The following is a 10,587-nucleotide window of genomic DNA, read 5'->3' as shown; positions in this document are numbered from 1 at the left end:
AAGTACTGAAAGTTCCATTTTTCTTGGAACGTTCTGCATTCACTGTCGATTTTTCGCTTCTTTTCCATACTAACAAATCACACATAAAAACAATGAGTCAAATCAAAATACTTTTATTGACGGGTGTTACTTCATTTCACAATAGACAGTTTCGCTGCCATTCCTACGCAGACTAACTCGCAGTTGCGCCGCTAGCCTTTTTATATGCAATTGTTACTGCCATCTCGAGGTGATTGGAATACACTAGCTAGAACCAGAACTTTCTCGAACCAACGCGGTAATTCCAAATATTTAATAACGCCTAATGCCACCTAGCGGGTAGCTGAAAAAGATAGTACATAGTACCACTACTCGCCACTAGATGTCGTTAAGTGTCACAATACACAATAATAATTGAAATGCAAAAAAGCGTAAGTTTGCTTAGGTCACGCACTTTGCGACTATCCTAGTCTAGAAATATAGTTGAGGGCAGCAATTGGCCCTTGGAACAAACTGAAAAAATCATTATGGCCCGAAGGCTTCAAAGTTTGGAGACCCCTGGTATAGAATGTATGCAGATAAGACCTATCAAAGTGATAACTAGATTAATAAACGACCCTGGTGGAACAAGTGGACAAGTTGTCAACAAAATGTTTTTCCCACATTTCTTCTTCAGCTGACCAAGGCCTTTTCACCTCGATCTCTTCAACTTCCCAAAATTTACAAAGTTGATCTTGGATTTTCGTTTTACATAGACCTCTCTATTTACATAGAAACTGCCAAAATGTTTCAGCTCCTATAAGAATCAATATTTTTCCAGTAAGTGGAACTCAGGATCGGCTAATAATTTGATGTTGAATGAAATTTTCAAACCGTTATGATTGATGTACGTTTCCGGTAATGCCTTTGTTATTTTATCTATAATAAAACATGTCAGCGCGAATAAAAAAGAGTTATGAATTGATTTTATTTTAATTTCACATTTATCATATATAAAAGACGTTTAACCGTTCATACCTGCCACTGTCATATTAGTCTTTTCGGTGAGTGAATTCAATGTTTGACAATGTTCTGTAGTAATGAAGCTTGATTGTGGTCAACAATCAAGTAATGCACGGACTATGATGAAATCGTTTTTGCGATCCGAAACGTATACTGTCAATTCGCCTGCCTGCGATGTATTTGCGTCTTGCTGTATGATCGTTATGGCGTTCACGGTTCCATCATTTTCACGCGATTCGTGTGAAACTATATTGTGTTTACCGTTGCATTTCTTACACCCGGTCCACTTGAAATCCTGAATTTGATGATTGCGACGTAAACAATTTCTGCATAATTTAAGTTGTTTAACTTTGGCATATCTGTCTTTGATACAGTTTTAAGAAATCAGGACAATAAAAAAGTCTATGTTCCCTTTTACATAAAAAACACGAATATTTCTTTTTGTAGTTCTCATGATCATTAACCTGACTCATGAGTGATCTGGTGTCGCGTCGTTTATTTCGTTTATCGAATGTCTCGACTAAATCCTCTCGCATTATAATAAATTCGTTAACAATGTTCAATGTTATTGAATCATAATTCGTTTTTTCTCTTTCCCATTTGTGGGCGGTGGTAATGTCTAACTTACTTGCTACAATATAAATGATAAAAGAATCCCAGAAATCAGTGGCTTTCCCTAACTTTTTAAGGCTGCTTAAATGTTTCAATATAGGTATCATTTCGGAAGTTTCGAATTTTTGCCGCTATTGCCTGCGATATCGATTCTAGGTCAAATATTACTCTGGTATGGTTGTGAATTAAGAACCGTTTATTGTCAAATCTGTCCCAGAATGTACCCCCAAGCAGTTTCATAATTTTTTGTCGTGAATTTGAGTGACTGGCTTACTTGAGGTGTGAATTCAACCAAAGAGGCTCTCGAATAATGAAATTTCTGAATTCCATTCATCTGAGGATTGTCTATTAATGCCTCAAAAATATCTCGAAATTCTAACCATGCTTCATAAGAGCCGTCAAACTTGGGCAACTTTAACTCTGGCAATCTTAAACCTCCAAGGTGTTTTGACTGTGAAGCCGCAGAATCTCGACTACCTATTGTTTGTATTGTTACTAGCATTAGATACGATTGCGCATCATCGTCTTCACGTAATTTTCCAGAGTTGATTTAGCTTTCGCTATAAATGAATGAAATTTATTTTCAAACTCCTCCCGTGTGTTAATTGTTCATCGAAATTTTCGGCTTCACTGTCTATGTCACCTTGTACATCATCAAACTCCTGCATTATATGTTCAATCGCTTGAATGCGTCGCTCTAATTGAATTACATCTTCTCTATTTAATGATTCTGGTAAACCCTGTAGGTATCTCTCAAACAATGTCAATTTCGTTTTAAGGCTAGCTCGTGTTCGTGTTAATATGTTATTGATTAGCATTGTCTCAGATTGTTTTTTCGTATAATTTAAATCGAATGATGTTAATTTATTAGGTATGACACCCTAAATCAGTGGTCGCCAACCTGTCGATCGCGAGCTACCGGTAGCTCGCGGAGGCAATTCTGTTAGCTCTCACAACGATTTTAATTTAAAAAATACAAACTGCAAAAATCAGAGAAGCTTCTGAAAATTCCACAAAAAAATCTAATTGTCATAATATTAAACATAAACAGCGGCAACGTTGCGGTGAGCGGTCTGCCGCTGGCGCCATCAAGCTAGAATCTGCTAGAACCGACCAGCCGGACCAGCGCGTTAGTGTTCGAGAACGATCTGGATTGCTTTGAACGGGATAAATACGCACGGCGCGGCGACATTGCGCTTAGTTTAAAACTGAACGCGTAACCAACGTCCAACGGTTGGGTTAGTAGAGAACAACAAAAATAATATTATGGCAAGCAGTTGTAAGAAGGTAAAGACATACCACTTTCATTCGGAATGGGAAGAACAATACTTTTTTACAGAAGTTAAAGATAAAAATGTGTGTTTGTTATGTAATACTTCGGTCTCCATTGCTAAAAAGGAAATATTGAGAGACATCATAAAACTATACATTCTAATTTTGAAAAATCATTTCCACTACATTCTGCCGCCAGAAAGGAGAAACTGAAACAGTTAAAAAAGCAGTTAATTGGACATCAATCAATATTTTTAAGAACAATCGACAAAAATATGGCTGCAACTGAAGCATCGTACCGTGTGTCCCAGATAATTGCACAAAAAAAGAAACCTTATGAAGACGGGGAAATGATAAAACAGGCGTTTTTAGAAGGTGCTGATTCGTTATTTGCCAACTTTAGAAATAAAGACGAGATAGTTTCAGCTATAAAATCTATGCAACTTTCTGCTAATACAGTGATGAGACGTGTAGAAGTAATGAGCAATGATATTTTTTTACAGTTAAGAACTGACTTAGATAACTGTGTTTATTTTTCACTTCAACTGGATGAATCAACAGATGTCGTTGACACTGCCCAGATGGCCGTGTTCGTCATGATGGTTTTTAGTGATTTTACGATTAAAGAAGATCTTTTGAAGTTCATTCCACTTTAAGGACACACTACTGGACATGAGTTGTTTTCTCATTTAAAAAATATTATATCTTCCGAGAAAATTCCAATATCGAAAATGGTAGGCTTGACAACCGATGGCGCTCCAGCTATGGTGGGTTGTGATAAGGGTTTGGTGGCGTTATGTCGTAAAGATGAAATTTATCCGCAATTTCTCTGTTACCACTGCATTATCCATCAGCAAGCATTATGTGGAAATTTCCTGAAACTAAACAACGTTATGAAACTGGTGGTAAAAATTGTGAACAAGATTAGAGCTCAAGCGTTACAAAGATTATTCAGAACCTTGGCCGATGAAGTTGACTGTCAATACGGGGACCTTCACTCTGAAGTCCGATGGTTAAGTAGAGGACGGGTGCTGAAACGTTTTAATGATGTCCTATCTGGCATAGTTCAATTTTTCAAACAACGCGATGAACCGACTCCGGAACTAGAAAATTCAATCTGGCTTAGAGATTTTGGTTTTCTCGTGGACATTACAGATAAATTAAACGAACTTAATTTGCAGCTTCAGGGGAGAGACAAAGAACTAGCGGAAATTATTTCTGATATAAAAGCATTTATCAAAAAGCTGGAGTTTTGGGAACAAAACCTAATTAACAGCGATGCCAAGCATTTTCCTATTCTTTCAGAAAAAATATCTCAAAATCCATTAGAACCCTATGACAACAAATATCATGTAGAAATAATTTCTACCCTGAAGAATAACTTCAAAAATCGTTTTAAGGATTTCAATGAAATGGCTTTAGTAGCGCAGTTTGTTGTTTCACCCTTTATGGGAATTGATATCCAACAGTTTGCAACTTGTGTTATGCAGAACTTTGGCGAAGACATCGCTGCAACAGAAATGGAAGTCATTGAGTTTCAAAATGATTTAGCCTTAAAATCGTTAGTCTCAAGTACTGAATGTATCTGGCCTATTGTAAGTAAAGACAAATATTCAGTTCTATGCCGTGTTGCCTTGAAAGTGAAAGCATTATTCAGTTCAACCTATTTGTGTGAATCTTCTTTTTCCAATATGAATTTTATTAAGAACAAATATCGCAATCGACTTTCAGATGAACATTTGGATAATTGTATTCGAATGGCTGCATCAAATTATACTGCAAACATTAAAAAAATTATCGATGAGTCTGAGTGTTAGCCTTCTCATTAAACGTGCTTTTTTATTTTTCAATGTTTATGTTCATGATAGTGCGTTACTTTTTTGTTGTTATAATTACCTATTTTTAAATCATACGTGACATGCCGTTGTGGCTGGATAAAAGTTTGTGTTTATTTTTCAAACACCTTTGTTTGATAGGTAGGAATGTAGCTATGAACAAATACGTACTAGTAATATTAGTTATTTTGTTATTAGTTTATTATTAGTACCTATGTATTATGTATTACCAGTTAAATAGTGAAATAAATACATATAATGATAAATTAACTGTGGATTATTTAATTTACGTTGCGATACGTGGCTTCCGTGTGGGTAGCTCGGTGTTTATTCCAAAATTAACAAAGTAGCTCAACACATTGAAGAGTTAGGCGACCACTGCCCTAAATCGTATAATAATTCTCGAAATATTAACGTATGCGAACGTTATTTTTCAACGTATAATGTAAATTGAAATTCACTAATATTCAAATCTTCACTTGTTCCGTATTGAATGGTATAATAAATAAAAGACAGAAAAAGGAACAAACTCACTGGCTGGTTCTACGATGTGAAAGTCCAGTTGCGGTTCTCGACTGTCTTGTTGCTTCCGCTTCAAAACTTGTTTGGTCGATTATATACTGCACAAATGTATTTGTTACTTGATTCACTTGTAATTTTCAATTTTTGGTTAAGTTTTCGTTTAATATTCCAGCTCGAAGGACCATATGTTCGTGTAATGAAACTGTGTTCCTGTTTCGCAAGGGTTTCTACATCCCACGCTGAACAGATCCGTACCAGATGGGTCTGAACACCATGTGTATCCCGTAATTGATACGTGCCTAGATCCCCCCTAGAAAATATCTTCCTAAAATCATATAGCTATCCAGTCAGTGTTTGCTCCAATTTATGTCCATGGTGCTTATCGATAATTTTGTAGAACCCCAAGTTCAAAGATAATGACCTGTCACACTTGTCAGTTGATAGTGATTCGCTTGTCTTTTCTTTATCATATGCTCAACAACACAGCGGCTCCGGTATTCACGAGACATTTACACCATTTTCCATTGATCGTCAGTTTCACGAAGTGTAGTGGCATCTACTTGTTTCCGATGTTATGTCTGATATACTGGTATAACCATTACCGGCCTCCCTTGTTTCATTGCCTGATCAATAATACTTTTTTATGTTCGACTGTGTCTGGTTTTGCCATTTTTTCCAAGTTTGGCTTTCGTCCTGATAGACGGAAGTAGACCCTATTCGTTTGAATTATTTTTGTTATTATCCTCTTGTTCTTGGATCTGTTCTTGGGTGATGCTCCTGTCGATGTTTTCCATTCTCTTTTATTTCCAGGACTATAGTCTTCAAAATTCCTTCTCTTTCTTCACTCTCGTCTATCTTAGAAGCTCCTTCTATTTCTCTACTCCTGCCTATCATCAAAATTTTTTCCATTTATTTGCTCCTCTTTATCTGCAAAATGTCTTTCATTTTTATGTACCCGTCCATTTTGAAAACTTCTTCCATTGCTCTGCTCCGGTTTATTTTTAAAGTAACTTCACTTCTCTGCTTGTGCCAATTTAAAAATTTCTTTCATTTTTCTGCACCCGCTCATCTTGAAAAATTATCTCATTTTTCTGTTCTTGTCTTCTAGTTTCATATGAGGTGTATGATTCGCGTTAATTACTTCCCGTTTTTCGGCAGTCTCGAAACCAATTTCCGTCTTAATGACAATTATGACCCGAATGCCATTCTTGGAGCGCATGCTCCAAAAATGGACAATTACGTGTTTTCCGATTAATATCAAATTCCAAATCCTTCACATATAACCGGTCTTGATTATTTTGGACCATTGTATGTTTAAATTGGACGACGTCAGGAAAAAAGATGAGGAGTGATATTTACTTGCCTGACGGCCAGCGCTGTGCACGTACTGTAGATGTCACGATGATGGCGATTCGAAAAATGATATCAAGACTGTCCCGCTATTCAAAATTCAGATAAAATGAAATTGGCTGACACGATGATGAAAAGATATAAAATGAAAATTTATACCACCTGCGTCTCTGCACAGGGACATCGTATGTAAAAAACCTTTCACTGCATACTGAACGGACAGGTATAGTTCAAGTAAACGATATAGTGCCCCCTACCTTCCAGCAGTTTTCCTTTAATAAAATAGTTACGGAGCTAACTATACAGCGTGACTCACGGTCGATGGTAGGTTAGACGTTTCTGGAAAACGCAAAGCATGATTTTTCTGAAAATTTCACCTCCCACATTTTCTTACCTGTTCTATCGATCTAAAATATTTTCAGCATTGCGACGTTGCCACTTTTATCAAAAAGTCCTAACAATTATATTTTTTTAAATGGAACACCCCGTATATTAATACATTTTTGGAATCGCTCTAGTATTTTAATACTTTTTTTCTGATAATGTCCTATACTTATCTCTATCTGTTTTCGAGATAAAAAATAAATTGTGCTAAATATGGTCCAAAACATAGCCTTGATTGAAATTAAGTACATTAGTACTCTCAATTCATGAAAAGTTGATATTTTGATGATAGTTTGGACAAACTCGAAATATTCAAATCACACCAAGAAATCGACTCCATATCATACAGGGCGTGCTAAAATTACTATTATTTCCATTGTGCATAGAAATAGTCGAAAGTTCATTTTTTCAAATGAAACCCCCTGTATATTACTCGATAAATTGAAAGATGGTGAAAAATGCTTCGAGATGATATACATGTCCCTATACCTAAATCGTCAAGTTTTCTTAATAAAGCCGTTTTTGTGGAAAAATAGTTATTCACGTTTTACCTACCAGTGTTGAAATTTTGTGAGTGGGGATTATTGCAAAACGAGCGTCAGCAAGTGGAGCAAACTCACGAGCAAAATAAAATCACTTTTAACAAATGTATCATACAAATTTTTTGTATAACGTTACTGCTGATAATAAAAAAAATTATAGGGTCCATGGGATTTGAACACACAATCTTTGGATTACAAGGCATATGTTACAACTACATACGCCAACTCACGTTATTTATAATAATAATATAATTATAATAATTATTGGTTAGTCATGAAGGACTTTCTACGGTTGGGCTGAATACTACTTCGTCATCGTCAGTAACTTCACAGGGATTTAATATTACCAATAGCACGAACTGCATGTGTGAACTTTTCTAAATGATTTTTGGTAGGTGTTCTGATTGAAGTGTTTCTATCAAAAATATTTTCAATAACAGTTGTACAAAAAATAATTTTTAAAGAATTTGATTTCTAGGTAGCCGTGGAAATATCAAGCTTATGACAGTTTGGTGACTTTTATAATTAATTGATAAATGGTTATTGACAGTGTTTCAAAAAATCACCAAAAATGAATGCAAATATTAATCATTCAAACGAAGTTCTTATGAAATTATTTATTATACACGGACAGTGTGATCAAATCATTGCCAGAACTTGTAAAAAATTCAACCAAATGTATCCTGAATTAACACCAATGAACGAGAGGAAGTTTGAAAGATTAGAAAATAATTTCCTTAACTATGGCTCCATGTTAAAAGCGCCTTCAAAATTACCAAAACCTGTTACTTCAAATGAGGACAATACTGTTAACGTTTTGGCATATTTTTATGCATATCCAGAAGTTTCCATTCGCAGTGCAGAAAAAGATTTAGGTGTATCACATGCTTCAGTACAACGAATTTTGAAAAATCATGGTATGCATCCGTATAAATTTACTAAAGTTCAAGCTCTAAAAGCAGAAGACTTCGAACGTAGAATGCATTTTTGTGAATCCCTTTTGATTCATACACAGGAAGATCGGAAATTTTTGTCAAAAATAATTTGGAGCGACGAAGCAAAATTTACGAGGGATGGTATTTTCAATAGAAAGAATAAACATTTTTGGGCTGATCATAATCCTCATGTTACAAAAGAAATGGATTTTCAAGAAAAATTTGACCTGAATGTTTTCTGTATTTTGAAGAACAATAAAATTAGCTTTTTTATTTATGAAGACACACTGAATGCAGAGAGATATCTCCAAATATTAAGGACGACTGTAACCGCTTTTCTTGAAAATTTGCCTTTAGAGGAATATAGGGATTCGTGGTTCCAACTGGACGGAGCGCCAGCTCATTCCACTCAGGAAGTTTCCAGGAAACTTGACGATCGTTGGTTTAGGCGTTTAGGGCCGTGGGATTGGCCACCGAGATCACCCGATCTCACGCCACTTGACTTTTTTTCATGGGGTGTTTCAAAAGAAAGGGTATATAGTACTTCAATGCCTACCAAAGAAGAATTTCGACGGCGAATAGTGCGAAGTATTGAAGATCTGGATCCCCAGGAAATTGAAAAAGCAACCACAAGTGACGTACAAAAAAACATTTTAAAGTGTTTAGAATGTAATGGACAACATTTTCAGCATTTATTGTGAAAATGTGATATTTTGTTTACAATTTTGTTATTTTGAATCATCCTATTCTGTTATTGTCTGTACTTCCACATGTTTCAGCCCACAAAATCTTTCTTTTTACCTAGAAATGACTGATTTTTGGTACAGTTGTTCCCTGGAAACTTTGAGCCATAGTCAAGGAAATTATTTTGTAACCTTACAAACTTCCTCTCGTTCATTGGTGTTGATTCAGGATACATTTGGTTGAATTTTTCACACGTTTTGACAATGATTTGATCACTTTGTTCATGTGTATAATAAATAATTTCATAAAAACTTCGTTTGAATAATCGATATTTGCATTCATTTTGGAAGATGATTCGAAACACCGTCGATAACTCTTTGTAAATTACTTATAAAAGTAACCAAACTGCTATAAGCTTGATAATTCCACTGCTACCTAAATCCAAATTCTAAAAAAAATAGTTTTTCTAGAAGAAGCGACTTTATTGAGAAAACTTGACGATTTAGGTATAGGGACATGATATATCATCTTGAAGCATTTTTCACCATCTTTCAATTTACCGAGTAATATACAGGGGGTTTCATTTGAAAAAATGAACTTTTGACTACTTTTATGCACAATGGAAATAATAGTAATTTTAGCACGCCCTGTATGATATGGGGTCGATTTCTTGGTGTTATTTGAAAATTTCGAGTTTGTCCAAACTATCATCAAAATATCAACTTTTCATGAATTGAGAGTACCTACTGATGTACTTAATTTCAAATAAGGCTATGTTTTGGAGCATATTTAGCACAATTTATTGTTTATCTCGAAAACAGATAGAGATAGGTATAGGACATTATCAGAAAAAAGTATTAAAATACTAGAGCGATTCCAAAAATGTATTAATATACGGGGTGTTCCATTTAAAAAAATATAATTGCTAGGACTTTTTAATAAAAGTGGCAACGCCGCAAATATATATATATATATATATATATATATATATATATATATATATATATATATATATATATATATATAATATATTTATATGTATGTTTGTGATGAGTGATGAAAATTCATAGCTTTGTCAATAAGACTTAAGACTTAATGGTCTTTGGGCAATAAATCATATTATATTATTATTATTATTTGCAAATAGTAAGTGATCTCAGACAAATTAATATGTGAATTCTCTCTCTCTCTATCAACTGATTAGTATATGAAAAATAACGCCCCTTCGGTGGTCAACCATGATCAACCATAGGTTTCGTTGACCCGGTGTGTCTTCAATACCAATACTTTTATTTTCCACTTTCCTGTACCCAATACTGGCTTACGATTTGGTGGGATGACCCACCCCCCGAACTCGCTTCGACGGGCTCCAGTAACCGACTCTCCGTGGCTCTCCCGAAAACCTCACTCCCTAATAATATGATGGCTAATTATCATGCCGTTCTTAATAACCGTCGTCCACATGCGACG

This window comes from Leptinotarsa decemlineata, unplaced genomic scaffold (genome assembly GCF_025532065.1).
Source record: "Leptinotarsa decemlineata unplaced genomic scaffold, Ldec_3_MD MMD2_P_RNA_scaffold_6, whole genome shotgun sequence".
Lineage (NCBI taxonomy): Eukaryota > Metazoa > Arthropoda > Insecta > Coleoptera > Chrysomelidae > Leptinotarsa > Leptinotarsa decemlineata.
This window is presented reverse-complemented; position numbering follows the sequence as displayed.